Here is a 15775-nt window from a genome sequence, read left to right as displayed (position 1 = left end):
AAACAAAAAGAAAAGCGTAAGAGATGTAATAAAAAAAAATTAAATTAAAAAAAAAGAGAAATATGATTAACAAAATAAACTTCTAATAAAAAAAATAAAAGAAGATGAGAAACGGTAATTCGGAATCTAATGAAAGCCATTGTTTGTAAATACAAAGAAGAAACAAAATTAAAAATGCACGAAATAATCCGAAACAAACAATGAAAGAAATTGTTAAATAAAAATATGAATCAATGGAAAAAAAAGATTAGCAAAATGACGCGAAAAAAAAACAGTTAAAGAAATTGCAACAAAGAAAAATATAAATAAAAGCTCATTGCAAAATATGGCAGAAGAAAAAGAATGGAATAACAGCAATGTGGGAGATATGCAACACCAATAAATTTGATAGGTAAGATGGATTAAAATATAGAAAAAATATATAAAACAATCTATTAAGTAAGATAAAAGCGGCATAAAAACAAACAGGTCAAGAGACATAAAAAAATCGATAAAGTTAATAAAGATAAAAAGGATAGTTGAAATAAATGAAAAGAAAAACATGAGGGGCGAACATAAATATATTTGTAAGAAAAAAAAGAACAAATAAAGTTAATTATGTTACAAACAAAAATTTGATTCAAAAATAATCATGAATTAAGGATTTTGGGTTCTTTCTTCTATTTGAATAAACAGAAAATGGAATGAATATATCCATTTGAAATTTTGCATTTCAGATATGTATTTAAAAAGTTTCAGCACAGGTTTCAGCAAGTGCTTGGAAAGGACGGTAGAAAGAAATTAATAGAGAAAAGAAATATAAAATTCAAAAAAAATGAGAATAAAAAAAAATCTCAATCGCGAAAGTTTAGAAACAGGAAAAGAATGGGAAGGCAAAAAAAAAATAGTGAGTGAAAAGTTTAATGATTAAAAATCGGATGAAAAAAAACAAGGTTGAAAGAAATTGAACATAAAAAATTACATTAAAATAATAATAATAATAAAAAAAACAAAGATGATATAAAGATGAAGACACAGAAAAAAAGTCGAACGAAAATTTTTTTTCATTTTGAAAGACGAAAAAAAGCTTCAATGTACTATAATTAGAAAATCAGATTTAGATTTATAATTTCAATAAATATTATGTTGAAAACATGACAAGTAATGTAATGAAACACGCTAAGAAACATTTTACTACAAATAAGTGAGAAAATAAAAAATAGATGTAGAAAAAAAAACCATATGATATAAAATAAAAGATAGATAAGTGTCGAAAAAAAGGATAAAGAAAACTATGATATAACAAACGAGAAAATAAAAAGAATTATAAAATTTATATATAAACTAATACAAAAAAAAACAAAATGAAGAATATTGAAAAAAAATACAATTTAAGGATGGAAAGCAGAGGAAAAAAAAGTTTGATAGTTCAGAAAATGAAACATGGAAAATGATTTAAAAAAAAAATCTACTTGAAAGGAGCAAATACAAAATAAGATGAAAGATAGTGCAGTTTTTTTAATGGAACGAAAAAAAATAGTGGAAAAAATCCATTTCATATTCATTCAGGACTACCATTCATACGCACATAAAATATAAGAATCAGATCGAATATTGAAACTCTAAACTTATGATTTTAGATTTAGGATTAATGTTTTTATGCTAAAAGCTTGGTAACAAAGCTTCCAGATTTAATGATAAAATTAAAGATAATAAGTTGATTCAAATTTCTGAATAATAATTCAAACTTAAGTTTCTGATCAAAGATAAAGGTTGTAGCCTTATGAGATCAAATGAAGATTCAAGATTCGAATGTAATATGCACATAGATAGAATTACTTTTGACACCGATAACATTTTTATTTTTGAAACCGATTTAGAAATCAAATTCAAGATTCAATAAGTTGATGACTTAAATATCAGATTAGAAATTTGGGTCTGTGGTTCAAAAAAAAAAAAAGATTCAATATTCGAATTTAAACCAATACATGAAAATAAAATTTAATATTTTAATTTATTCTATGATTTGAATACAACTTGGGCATCTAAATTCAATATCAGTTTTATGTTAAGAGTAAGATGTTTGGGTTTTGCAGTCGAAGTACTAGATCTAATACAAGATTTTATATGTTAAGATTGTGCTATTGATTCATGATTGGAAAAAATATCAGGTAAAAAAAAACAAATCCATATGTAAGGTTTGAGATTCTGGTCTAACTTTCTGATTCAATGTTTGAATCCCCATGGAATACTAAATATAAAGAATGAAATTGAAGATTCAGGTTCAAGCTCCGTGAGACACGATTTATATTGAAAGTTCAATTATAAACATGTTTTGATATTCACATACTATATACATATTTATGTTCTGAAACTGAATTCAGCCTCGTTACTCACAAACAATTAAAAAAAAATGTTTCAAATGCGAATTCCAGACTTAAATTCAGGATTAAAACTGAAGATTCTGATCTGAATTTCAAATTGAAACAAGGTTAATGATGCAATATGCTTACTTCAATTTTGCATTCAGACTCGATATTCAGATGCAACATTTAAGATTCAAATATAAAATTGAATATTTAAGTTTCTTACTTTTTTTTCAATAATCACCAATCACTATTGGTGAAAAAAAATTTGAATTTATAGAAAAAAAAGGTGAACTAGTCAAAATTTAACTAGTTATAAAAAAAATATTGCATCCTGTGTCGTTTTATTAATGTTATTTGAGATCCAGATGCGAAATATTTATAATTTAGACTTATACTCAGAATAATTATTTAGATTATGTATGCATGATCGGTTTAGAATTAATTTTCATTTCTTCAAAGTATTCAAAATTTCAAATTTTGGTTCAAGATTCGTGATAAATGACGTTAAATCAAGATGAAAATTGGCACACGGAAGTTTTCAGGGACGGATAATCGATTTCAGGTATAGATTTGGTGTAAGGGGTTAGAAAAAGGGGTCGTCCATATTGCTTGTTCATTATTTTTGCGATACTGACGTTATTATACACCGGATTGGTAAGAAAATTTTCACACGGGGGTTTTTAAGGAAGAGCAATGAATTTCAACTATCCAATTTTGAGGCAGGAGTTGGCAAAAGGGGCCGTCCATATTACCTGTTCACTGTTTATGTGATACTGGCGTTATTGTTCATTGGATTTCAATGAAAATTCACTCATGTGGGTTTTAAAAGACGGGCAGTCAATTTTAAAACGCACATGAGTCAAATTTTGTATAGCGAGTCAGCCGAAGGGGTCGTCCTTATAACTGTTTTTGCGATTTTGACGTTATAATTCATTAGATTTGGATAAAAATTGACACCCGGGAAGTTTAAGGGACGAGTGATCGATTTCAGGTATCAAATTTGATGTAAAGGGTCTGCAAAAGGGGTCGTCTATATTAACTGTTTGTGGTTTTTAGATATTGACGTAATTATACATCGGATTAGGATTAAAAACTCCAAATCAGGGTTTTAAGACACGGGCAATTGGATGGATGTAAAAATTAGCACATGGGGATTTTTTAAGGTAAGACTAATCGATCCGTAATGATTAGTCAACGCATAGTTAGGAACGATGAAGAAAATTTGTGCACAGGAATTTATTGGGAATTTTGGGTGTTCAAATTCGGATAATCACGCAACGAAAGAGTGTCGTTCACATGAACAAGCAACAGTTTTGGCGTAATTTTGTGAAAAAATATATCGGGTAAACGTACGAATTGAAAACCGGTTTTGGAAAGAAACAGATACCTTGTTGATGATTGATGGGGGTGGTTTTCCAACTTTTTAATAAGAATACTTTTACTGAAAATGTATTTTTTATTCAGTTTAAAAATATTTGACTTTGTTTGGAAAACATAATCTTAAATATTTTATCACATGTTTATAATTGCTTGCGAAACGCAGTTCCTACGGGATCAGCTAGTTCATTATAAACATAATGAAGTGATGAATTTTAAGTGACTGTTCTCCGTCTTTTATTTTTAGCTTTGATATTGGTAAATATTGGTTTCAGTACCCAAAACGCATTTCACTCTTTAATTAACTGAACAGAAGGCGCCATTCTGATGATCGAAGAAGTGGGACGCTTTAATTGTTTTTTTTTGCTTCTCATAGCTAATCTGGGGCTCCGGATTTTACTCCACTCTCACCATTTCAGTAACAAGTTGTTTAATGTAAATTCTTCGGATTTTCGCATGTCGACGCGGCACAATTCTTCAGCATGGCGTTACTCTCTTTCTACGTCTCATTTCCCCTTTTCAGACCCTCCTTCCAGGCATCACCGACGTGTCGCCGGCTAATGAATAGCTGATCCGGAGACTCCATTAACACACTTTCTTCAGAAAGCGTGAAAGAAATTGTAGGTACACACACATTTGGAAATTGGTGGAGTTAAACGAACTTCATCCGTTAGGTCCATAAGTGTCTCGGTTAAACGCCATCGCCCTACCGAGCAGAATTCCAATACGGTTATTACGGGTTTTTAGATTGTGGTGGCTCGAGGAAATTAGGATGGCAAAAACGTGACTGTTAACTGGAGAAAGTATAGCAGTGAAAGTCTTGAAAACAATTCAGTTAAAATAAGGGTGAAGTTACTATACTTGTTGAATATCAGAAGAAAATTAATCTAATTGCATGTTTGATGAGGATTTTCTATCGAAAATATTTCATTAAGATTTGACGTTTCCTTCTCACCTTAAATTTAAAGAAATTCATCGATAATAAACGTTGAAAACTTTTTTAAAGTAGAAAAGCCACATTGAGCTATACAACTCCACTGAAAAGATAGTAACCCACAGGGAAGAAATCTCAAGCCCTCTGCATGTATACAAACTGCTAATCCCAACCGAACCTGATGATTCCGAGCGGAAAAAAAAGTGCGACTGACCGAAAAATTTTATTTTCTGCCAGACTGCCGAATAAGTTTATGTTTATGTGTAGGTTTTCGGACGGAGTTTTTTTTCTAGCTAGGTCAAAAAGAAAAAGAATGAAGAAAGTGTTACGGTTTAATTCTTGTAACTGTGCCACTGATCAGTTGCAAATATTTGTGGCAAATCGGAAAGTAGATCGAAAACAGTTGGGGATCGTACGCGTACTGTAAACATTATTAAGGACCACAAAGCAAAAAGAGAAAGAAGCAAATTAATGCAAGAAATGCGCTGAAAGCGTATTTCAGACATGTTGAATTCCATACATACATATAAAATGTTATTGGAGCTGTATGAAATTTGAACAGTGGCTCCAGAGAGCGTATTGATAAGATTGTTATTAAAATCATAGCCAATCTCATAACATGGTTTATTAACCATACGATGATCCAGTACGTGATACTTTTTCATCTTATGTTCAAGGGCTCATTTGGCAAGTCTGTTGTCTCCTGAGCCGATGTCCGTGAGTTTGAGCCCAAGAGTAAACATCGAACACAATTGTATCGGATAAGTTTTTCAATAACGATCCGCCAATTGCAACGTTGATAAAGTCGCGAATGCCATAAAGATGGTAAAATGACTACAGGAATCGAAACAAAAAAAAATCTCAAGTTCAAAATATTCCACTCAGAGAAGTTACATTATTTGTTGAAACTTGAAGCATGGAAAATATTGATAAGACGATTGGCTCCAACGCTGTAAAAAGAACCTACATATATGAGTACAGTGGTTCGAGAATTGTTAGTTTTCGATGAAAAATTGAGTTTTTTAATCACTATTCGTTCGATAATTCTTAAAACAGAGAATGGCCCAATTTTAAGCCTTCAGATGAAAGATGCAACATGGAATGGGATTCAAAATGGTATTTTTCTCAGTATGTTTGGAACTGTAGACGGTAGTTCCAAACACTTTTTGAAGCTCATTTACAATTTTCCATGTAGAAGTTAACTGTTTTATAATTTTTTTTTTTGAAAATGTTATTTGTCAAGCTATATAAATGTTTGAATGTGCTATCATATTATTTTCGTTGACAAAAGACTAGTTTGAAGGGTGTTCGGATCAAAAAGTGGTCAAACAAAATTGTTTATAAATCGATTATATGTTTATTGAAAAAAATCAAAATATCTTTCTTTTTGAAGTTCAATATTAATAAAAGACGGAACAAATACTCATTTAAGATTCCGGTCGACCCATAGGGTGTCCCAATATGTCTAAGCACGATTAAAAATGAACAATACGAACACAATTTAGGAGCAAATCCATTTTTTCACTTTCGTGTTCTTTATACTCTTCTTCAACAGTGTACCAATAAACTAAAAGATTCCAGCGTAGGCCAGTGATCGAATTTTTTATCGAGGACTGCTCATCGCTTCAGCACAGAATGATTTGCAATGATTTTGACCACTTTTTTCAGTCTTTTGCAAAGTTTTCGATTGAATCTGAAGGTTTCACATGTTTTCTCAAATACGATTCGGTATGGGCCTAAAAAGTTTCAATCGGTTTCATTAGAGAGCAATTTGGCGGATTCGTCTCATTCGGTACGATCTGGACTTTGTTGGATTGGAACCAAGCCATCGCGTCGTGTCATTTGAGTAGTGAACTGATGCCAAATTCGGCCAAAACAGTACAGGGTGATCATGCTTGCGGATCATGGGCAACAGGCGATGGTTCAAGGGCTTTCGGACGTAAACAGCTGTATTCTTTGTGTTAATGTTCACGAACGGCTCGAAATGCACGCCACACTTACATTTGGCTTGACAAATCACTGCTTTTTCACTGATTTTTTCTGTAAAAATGGTTGTCTCCGTCTCGCCAACACTTTGGCCATCCCGAACAGTGTAATATTTACTGGTTTGTAATCAAACTTGCAAGAGGTTTCGTCGTCAATGATAACGCACACCGATTTTTCACGCAGCAATAATTTACGAGTTCATGGTTGCACAGAAGCAGCTTATTTTTAACTCCGCTTTGGCTTCTTCTGCTTCTTGTTTGTCTTAAGGCCCCGTCTTACCTTGGCACGATGGACGGTGCTGAGGGGGATTTCCACTTTTTGGTCACATCCCGATCCAAGGCAGTCTTCCTATTTATACAGAGCAGTGGTAAGGACGCATGACTTTCCAGTCCAAAGCTTTGTCCACCGCCCAATTTTTTTTTTGTCCACGAAGCTGGAATAAGCAAGGTTGTATCAAAATCGTGCTTGAACAAAATTGGACACCCTATAGTCCAAGTTGGCGAGCCTTCCGTTTGATGCCTGCCATCAGATTTTGAACAGTCACCTTATTCACTTTCTTCGCCGCAAAACGCCAGTTTCTTTTGAACTGCTTCTCGCTGCTAACAGTTTTTTGGGGCCTTCTTAAGGTTCTGCTGAACTATTGCCTAATCTTTTTCGATTTAAGCCTACAAACTCCCCCTTTCTAGGTTTTTCAGTTGTTGTTATCTTAGGTTTTTTTCTGCAAGGTCTAAGCTGTGTCTTCTTATATGCGTTGAGAATAGCTGAGACATGTTATTAACCATTCGAAAATATCTTGTAGTTAACGGTAGACATGCTTGAGATCTCGTCATTAATCTTCTTATTATTCAAAAACTTTCAGATTTCACACGGTTGCCTACATTTTTTCCATTATTTTTTTTTTTTAGAAAAATGGATACTTTGTTTAACACCTCTCTCCTCTTCAAGAGAATGATGTAAGAGGTTTTTCCAAACTAAAACTGCCCCTGTTGAGATTGAGATTGTTGACTACGGCAGCTCTTGCATTATTTGTTTATTTGCATAAGAAATCAACGGAACACATGTTGATCCAAATGATAACTTTATTCTAAATATAGACCCCGTTCGATTTTGGCAACACGCCCGTACATTTTGTGTTGCCAAAATCAAATGTTGCCAAAATCGAACGGTTTTTTCTCAACGTTTTTTTCAGTTATTTTTACAAAATAATTATTTTTATTAGCAAACACGTTATTTTTGGTCAATTTCCGAACATTTGTAATTATTTTTTTAATTTTTTTCGTCATGTATTTGATGCATTTTCCACTTTTCTTGTTATGTTTATAATGTTTGTTTTCGTTTGTCATATTTGCAGTTTTTGTCGTTCTTCATCATTTTTTAGTTGTTTTTTGTCATTTTCAGTCATTTGTTTGAATTAGTTTTTTAACTATTTGAATTTTTCATCTTTTTGTCATTTTTGAGTACTTTTGTTTTTATTGTTGCGTTTTATCACCATTTCAGATCATAAAAACGTATTTATGGTGTTTGACTAAATTAAATTGGTCCTGTTATTACGAAAACTTAAAGGTAATGTTGTTTCTAAAAACCGTTCGATTTTGACACATGTGCCAAAAATGGGTTGTTGCCAAAATCGAATGTTGCCAAAATCGAATGTTACCAGAAACGAACGGGGTCTGTATCTTTCTAAAATTAGAATCCACTCGACACGGTTCTGGACACGTCTAATTTTTTCCTTCGGAACACATTTCTCGAAACGTCAAAGTCAAAATGCTCAGAAAAACGATTAAAAGTTTTGAAGATTCCGACAAAAGCGCTGTTGGCCCCATAGTTGTTCAAACGAATGGGAACGTAAAGCTGCAAATGCTGGTTTCTTAATCCTTGAGGTCGTATACTAAGAGGAATAGCCTCCAACAGCGCGGGAGAGTCTATTCTCGATGTCAGCAGGTCAGCCACAACCAGAGCTCGAGTAGCGTTTCTACAAACTTGAAGCGTATCCAAGTCAATGAGGCAGCAACGATTTTCGTAGCTTGGCAGACGAAACGGATCGAGCCAATTCAAGTGACGTAGGGCATACCGCAAGAAGCGCCGCTGGATAGCCTCGATTCGTTCAGCTCCGTTCTGATAGAAGGGGCACCAGACATCTGATGCGTACTCGAGGATGGAACGAACTATGCAGCAATAAAGACTTTTAAGGCAGTACACGTCTTTGAAGTCTTTGGCCATGCGAAACAGGAATCCAAGGTTTCTAGAAGCTTTGTCAACAACATAGTTCGTGTGAGTCTTGTACTCCAGCCGTTGATCGAGGATAACTCCTAGATCGTTGATGTGTTCGACTTGGGTGATGGTATAGCTTCCAAGGATGTACTCAGCATAAAGAGTGATCCGCTCACGGGAAAATGATATAACCGAGCATTTGCTGCGATTCAACAACAGGCAGTTAATGTCGCAACCGTAAGCAAATACGGAAAATTGCTGCTGTAAAAAGTCAATGTCGTCTTGGTTGTTTATGGCGTGAAAAAGTTTCAGGTCATCAGCATAAGCGAGTTTTGCGTCGTCAAGAAGCGAGAGTGCGCCATTGAAGTAGATTACGAAAATTATCGGTCCTAAATGGCTTCCTTGGGGCATACCTGAGGGGGCAGGGAATTGCCTGGAAAAGGATTCACCAGTTCGAACGGATAATTTCCATCCCGTTAGATAACTCCGGAACCAATCCACTAGAGATCCACAGAATATTAAGCGTCCGAGCTTTGCAATAGCAATATCATGGTTCATCTTGTCGAACGCAGCAGGGAGATCAGTGTAAATGGCGTCAGTTTGGGTCTTCCTGGCAAAGCAGTCCTAAACGAAAGATGTGAAGCTCAGTAAGTTGGTAGTTGTGGATCGTTTCGGCATGAATCCATGCTGGTCGTTGGAAATGTGAGGCTTGCAAAACGAGAAAACAGGATCCATAACAACCAGTTCAAAGAGTTTGGATATCGCGCATAGAGCTCCCACGGTCGTTGCTAACATCTCGCTTGTCCCCTTTTTTGTGGACAGGAAACATATGAGCTTCCTTCCACAGTGAGGGAAAAATTACGTTGTCCAGCGATGATTGAAAAATATATTTGATGGGAGTCAGCAAAAGTGGCCTAAAACGCTTTAAAAAATTTACTGGTATACCGTCCGGGCCCGTAGAGGTTGAGTTTTTCAACTTTGCTGTCGCTTTCAAGATGGCTGCATCTTCAATTAGGAATACATTCAAAGATGAACCTAGAGGTAAAATATTCCGGACAGCCCTGACAGTTGCTCTGAAGAAATGCCCTCAGTTGTAAAGACGCTTGAGAATTTCACGGCGAAGAGCTCACAAATTTCGGGGTCGGAATCAGCTGTGTTGTTGTCCAGAAACACGTGGGACGGGAGCCCTGTTTCTTTCCGCTGATTTTTTACGTGCTTCTAAAAATTTTTCGGACTGGTCTTGAAGTTTCGCTGTAGCCGATTAAGATAATTCTGGTAGCAGCGCTTACTGGTCTTTTTATATGCCGAGTTCAGTTTGCGGTATTCGTTCTGAGCGTAGAGAGCGTAGATTAATTCGAGTTCTTCGGTTCATTCAAAAGCATTTAAGACGTACCTAATTGTGAACACATTATTTGAAAATTGACTGGAAGTTCTGGCCATAATTCCCATCCGGACTTGCAACGAAGGCTGTACCAGTGATGGGAGACCAAGTCCGTGCTTCTGCGCTCATCGGCTTACTCGGTTTCAAGCCAAAACTCCAGCATATATACCCTGCCTCTTGTTACGATTCAAGACTAAAGACCCTTCTTCTGACGCCTTGAGGTCCGGCCTTTACTCGTAACTCGAGGTTCGCTTAGTTACCACGACTATCGTGCGCTCCGCCTCTATACCGCTGTAACGTGTGTTGACTCTACAATCTTTTTATTATCCGAAAATTCTCCTAAAATATACCCTAACTAAAGCGAACTTCTGTTCATTTAGAATAAACGAAGTTCACTTCTCTCTCTTTTAATTTGAAAATATAAATAACTCTCTTACTACTCAATCAACACCTATTCACCTTGTCAGCGAGAAACTCTTCCGGGCACCTTAGCCACTTGAATTCTTGCTGACAAGGTTTGAAAAACAAAACAAAAGCGCTAGTGAGTAGCTATACACCTAGGTTTTTTTTTACGCGGTTTTTTTTTACACGGTTTTTTTTTACACGGCTTTTTTTACACGGTTTTCGGGAATTAACACGGTTTTTTTTACACGGTTTTCGCGAATTAACACGGTTTCTGAGAGAAAATAATCTAAGTCCTTTTCAAAGGAAAACACTTAGAATCTTTTTAAAGTTGGGAAAATCTTAGCTCTGAGACTAAGAACGTGGAACATGAGACCCCTGAGACCTTAGACATGAGACTTGGGACCTGAGACCTGAGACCTGAGAACTGAGACCTGAGACCTGAGACCTGAGACATGAGACATGAGACATTAGACCTGAGACATTAGACATGAGACATTAGACCTGAGACATTAGACATGAGACTTTAGACCTGAGACATGAGACTTGAGACCTGAGACCTGAGACCTGAGACATGAGACATGAGACATTAGACCTGAGACATTAGACATGAGACTTTAGACCTGAGACATGAGACTTGAGACCTGAGACCTGAGACCTGAGACATGAGACATGAGACATTAGACCTGAGACTTGAGACCTGAAATATGAGACCTGAGATCTCAGACACGAGACATAAGACATTAGACCTGAGACATCAGACCTGAGACATGATGACTGAAATATGAGACCAGAGACCTCAGACACGAGACACGAGACATGAGACTTTAGACCTGAGACATGAGACTTGAGAACTGAGACCTGAGACCTGAGACCTGAGACCTGAGACATGAGACATGAGACATTAGACCTGAGACATTAGACATGAGACTTTAGACCTGAGACATGAGACTTGAGACCTGAGACCTGAGACCTGAGACATGAGACATGAGACATTAGACCTGAGACATTAGACATGAGACATGAGACTTTAGACCTGAGACATGAGACTTGAGACCTGAGACCTGAGACCTGAGACCTGAGACATGAGACATGAGACATTAGACCTGAGACATTAGACATGAGACATTAGACCTGAGACATTAGACATGAGACATGAGACCTGAGACCTGAGACCTGAGACATGAGACCTGAGACATAAGACCTGAGACATGAGACATGAGACATTAGACCTGAGACATTAGACATGAGACATGAGACATGAGACATTAGACCTGAGACATTAGACATGAGACATGAGACTTTAGACCTGAGACATGAGACTTGAGATATGAGACATGAGACATGAAACCTGAGACATGAGACATAAGATCTGAGACATTAGACATGAGACATGAGACCTGAGACCTGAGACATGAGACCTGAGACATGAGACCTGAGACATGAGACATGAGACATTAGACCTGAGACTTGAGACATGAGACATGAGACATTAGACCTGAAACATGAGACTTGAGACATTAGACATGAGACATGAGACCCAAGACATTAGGCATGAGACATGAGACATGAGACATGAGACATGAGACCTGAGACATGAGACATAAGACATGAGACATGAGACATGAGACATTAGATATGAGTCATGAGACATTAGACATGAGACTTGAGACATTAGACCTAAGATGTGATACATGAGACATTAGACATTATACATGAGACATGAGACATGAGACATGAGACATGAGACCTGAGACATGAGACCTGAGACATGAGACATGAGACATTAGACCTGAGACATTATACCTGAGACATTAGACCTGAGACCGGAGACTTGAGACCTAAGACCCATGCCTCATGTCTCATGTCTCATGTCTCATGTCTCATGCCTCATGTCTCATGCCTAATGTCTAATGTCTAATGTCTAATGTCTAATGTCTCATGTCTCAAGTCACACGTCTAATGTCTCAGGTCTATTGTCTCATGTCTCATGTCTCATGTCTCATGTCTAATGTCTCATGTCTAATGTCTATTGTCTAATGTCTAATGTCTAATGTCTAATGTCTAATGTCTAATGTCTAATGTCTAATGTCTAATGTCTAATGTCTAATGTCTAATGTCTCATGTCTAATGTCTAATATCTATTGTCTTATGTCTCATGTCTCATGTCTCAGGTCTCAAGTCTCAAGTCTCATGTCTCATGTCTCAGATCTCATGTCTCATGTCTCATGTCTCATGTCTCATGTCTTATGTCTAATGTCTAATGTCTAATGTCTCATGTCTCATGTCTCATGTCTTATGTCTAATGTCTAATGTCTCAAGTCTCATGTCTCAGGTCTTATGTCTCATGTCTCATGTCTCATGTCTAATGTCTCATGTCTAATGTCTAATGTCTAATGTCTAATGTCTAATGTCTAATGTCTTATGTCTAATGTCTAATGTCTAATGTCTTATGTCTAATGTCTAATGTCTAATGTCTCATGTCTTATGTCTAATGTCTAATGTCTAATGTCTCAGGTCTCATGTCTCATGTCTCATTTCTTATGTCTCATGTTTCATGTCTCATGTCTCATGTCTCATGTCTCATGTTTCATGTCTTAGGTCTCATGTCTCATGTCTCATGTCTAATGTCTCAGGTCTCATGTCTCAGGTCTCATTTCTCAGGTCTCATGTCTCATGTCTCATGTCTAATGTCAGGTCTCATGGTTTGTGTCTCAGGTCTCAGGTCTAATGTCTCATGTCTTAGGTCTCATGTCTCAGGTATCAGGTCTCAGGTCTCAGGTCTCAAGTCTCAGGTCTCAGGTCTCAGATCTCAGGTCTCAGGTCTCAGGTGTCATGTCGAAAGTCTCAGGTCTCACGTGTCAGTTCTCAGGTCTCATGTCTCAATTGTCAGGTCTCAAGTCTAAGGTACCAGTTCGCAAGTCTCAGATCTCAGGTCTCATGTCTTAAGTATAAAGTCTCAAGTTTCAGGACTCAAATCTCAGGTCTCAGGTGGCAGGTCTAAGGTCTAAAGTGTCTAGTTACATGTCTTATTGTTTCAAGTTTCAAAGCTGCATAAATTTAAAGGTCTTTTTTTACACGGTTTTCCGCAATTAGCACGGTTTTTTTTTACACGGTTTTCGGGAATTAACACGGTTTTTTTTTACACGGTTTTTTTTTACGCGGTACGTATATCAGTGTAAAAAAAGACCTAGGTGTATTTACTTTCTTGGCACCATGGCCACTAACCTACTTTTGGCTACAGGTCCGTTACATAACGATTTTTGGATTTGCGTTCAGAAACTCAGCAAATTCGTTCTTTAATTTGCCTTATCCGGGGCTATTCGGATTTCAACTACTTTGAAGTCTATTTGCAATTCGAGCCCCGCTGTCTTAAATCTGCCTTGGCGTAGGTTTCGTCTTCCATTACCACGCAATCAAACTTTGTCAACAATGTCGTATACCTACAGCTTCCGAGATCTCGTTTTTGCCTTTAGCTTTTGCTTATCGTTGTGATTTGGAGTCACTATCTTCTCATAAGTCAACGGTCCGGATCGATTTTTAGCTTTATGCCTGATTGTAGACGATATTCCCAACTTATTTACAACATCTCGAACGGAGAGGTTGGGGTTGCGATTTAAAGCGTTGGCCACTCCAGGAATTGATACCATTCTGGTGTAACTTTGCCATTTGCCTCAGGTTTGATTTCTAAAAAATGAAAGATACCTTATCGATGCCTCGTTTTGATATCGGCGAAATTTTTGCGCTATCATTTTGCTGTTGCTGCCTCGATTGAATTTCGCTTTGTTATTTCAGAAAAATTATCAATGAAGCCAGCTTTGCGGTTTACCTGAAAACCAACAGCACAAGTGATATCACTTAGAAGTTGATACCACAGTTTGATAGCAGTTTGCTATCGTTGAAGGCATCAAATGTTTCGCGGGGTTTAAATTTCCCAAAACGGTGCTTATTACGAAAATTCGTCTAACAAAGGCTGTGCCTGGGATCTCTGCTGAAACTTATAGATAGAATTAGACATTGGGATGTGTCGTTTTGCAACTTTTTGAACTTTGAAAATCCTGTAGTATAAAAAGCAAAACTGGCAGATTATCCGTCCAATTTTCAGAAATATTATTTTAACAAGAAAGCTATCGATTTTAGAGCAATCTCGTTGTTTTGAAATGCACTTGCACTTTCTTCACCCTCATACTGGCGGACTGTAAGACCAGTTTCACACGAGGGGATTTGCAACACTTTTGCTGCACTCACTACTGCTCCGGTCGTGGGGGAGCACTTTATTTTTCCCGATAGTGGGTTTTCGGACGGAGTAGAATATTCGCGACGCGCACTGGTTGGTGGTTGCAAACTTATCATTTATTGCCGTTCGTTTTTCTTCCAGTTTCGGCTCTCTGGATCTCTCGTATATTGCGGGACGGTGTTGCAGTGAGACGTGAGAAAAAGAGAAGTTAGGACTGTTAGCACGTCTCACTGCGGGGCTTCCAATAACTACGGAACCTTTTATCATTACTGAACACTCGTTTTAAAATCTGCAAAAATTCTGTCGTTTGTTTTGACCAAATAGGAAACTTTTCAGGCTAAAGAGTTTTTTAAAATCGAAAAAAGTTGCAAACGACACACCCTGTAGACATGGAACCTGTGACACAAAATCTGAGAATAGCGACATAAAACCTGAGTCATCAAACCCGAACCTGCAACCTGAGAGTCCTGAGACTGATACATAAAAACCAAGATCGAAGGCCTGGACGTGAGATGTTTTTTTTTTATTTGATTTGATTTATTGTTACATCATTTGACTACTTTTGGTCTCCATGACACTTAATAATAAAACTTTTATGTGAGACGTGAATCATAGCACATTAAAGTGAAACATGAGATGTGAAAAATGAAAAATAAAGAAAACGTGAGAAATAAGACGAAAGTGAGAAGTGATACGTAAGGCGTGAGAATTGAGAAATCTGACTTGAAGAGAGAAATTAGATGGAAGAAGTGTGGCGAAGCACGGATCAAATCCTAAGTGTGGAAAAAAAACGTCAGAAGTGAAAAATGATACTTGAGAAGTATGAAGTGAGTGGTCTAAGACTCGAACCAAAAGAACTTGAGAAGTGAGCCATGAAACGTGGGACTTAAGACGTGAGG

Source organism: Uranotaenia lowii, chromosome 2 (genome assembly GCF_029784155.1).
Source record: "Uranotaenia lowii strain MFRU-FL chromosome 2, ASM2978415v1, whole genome shotgun sequence".
In the NCBI taxonomy this organism is placed as follows: Eukaryota; Metazoa; Arthropoda; class Insecta; order Diptera; family Culicidae; genus Uranotaenia; species Uranotaenia lowii.
This window is presented reverse-complemented; position numbering follows the sequence as displayed.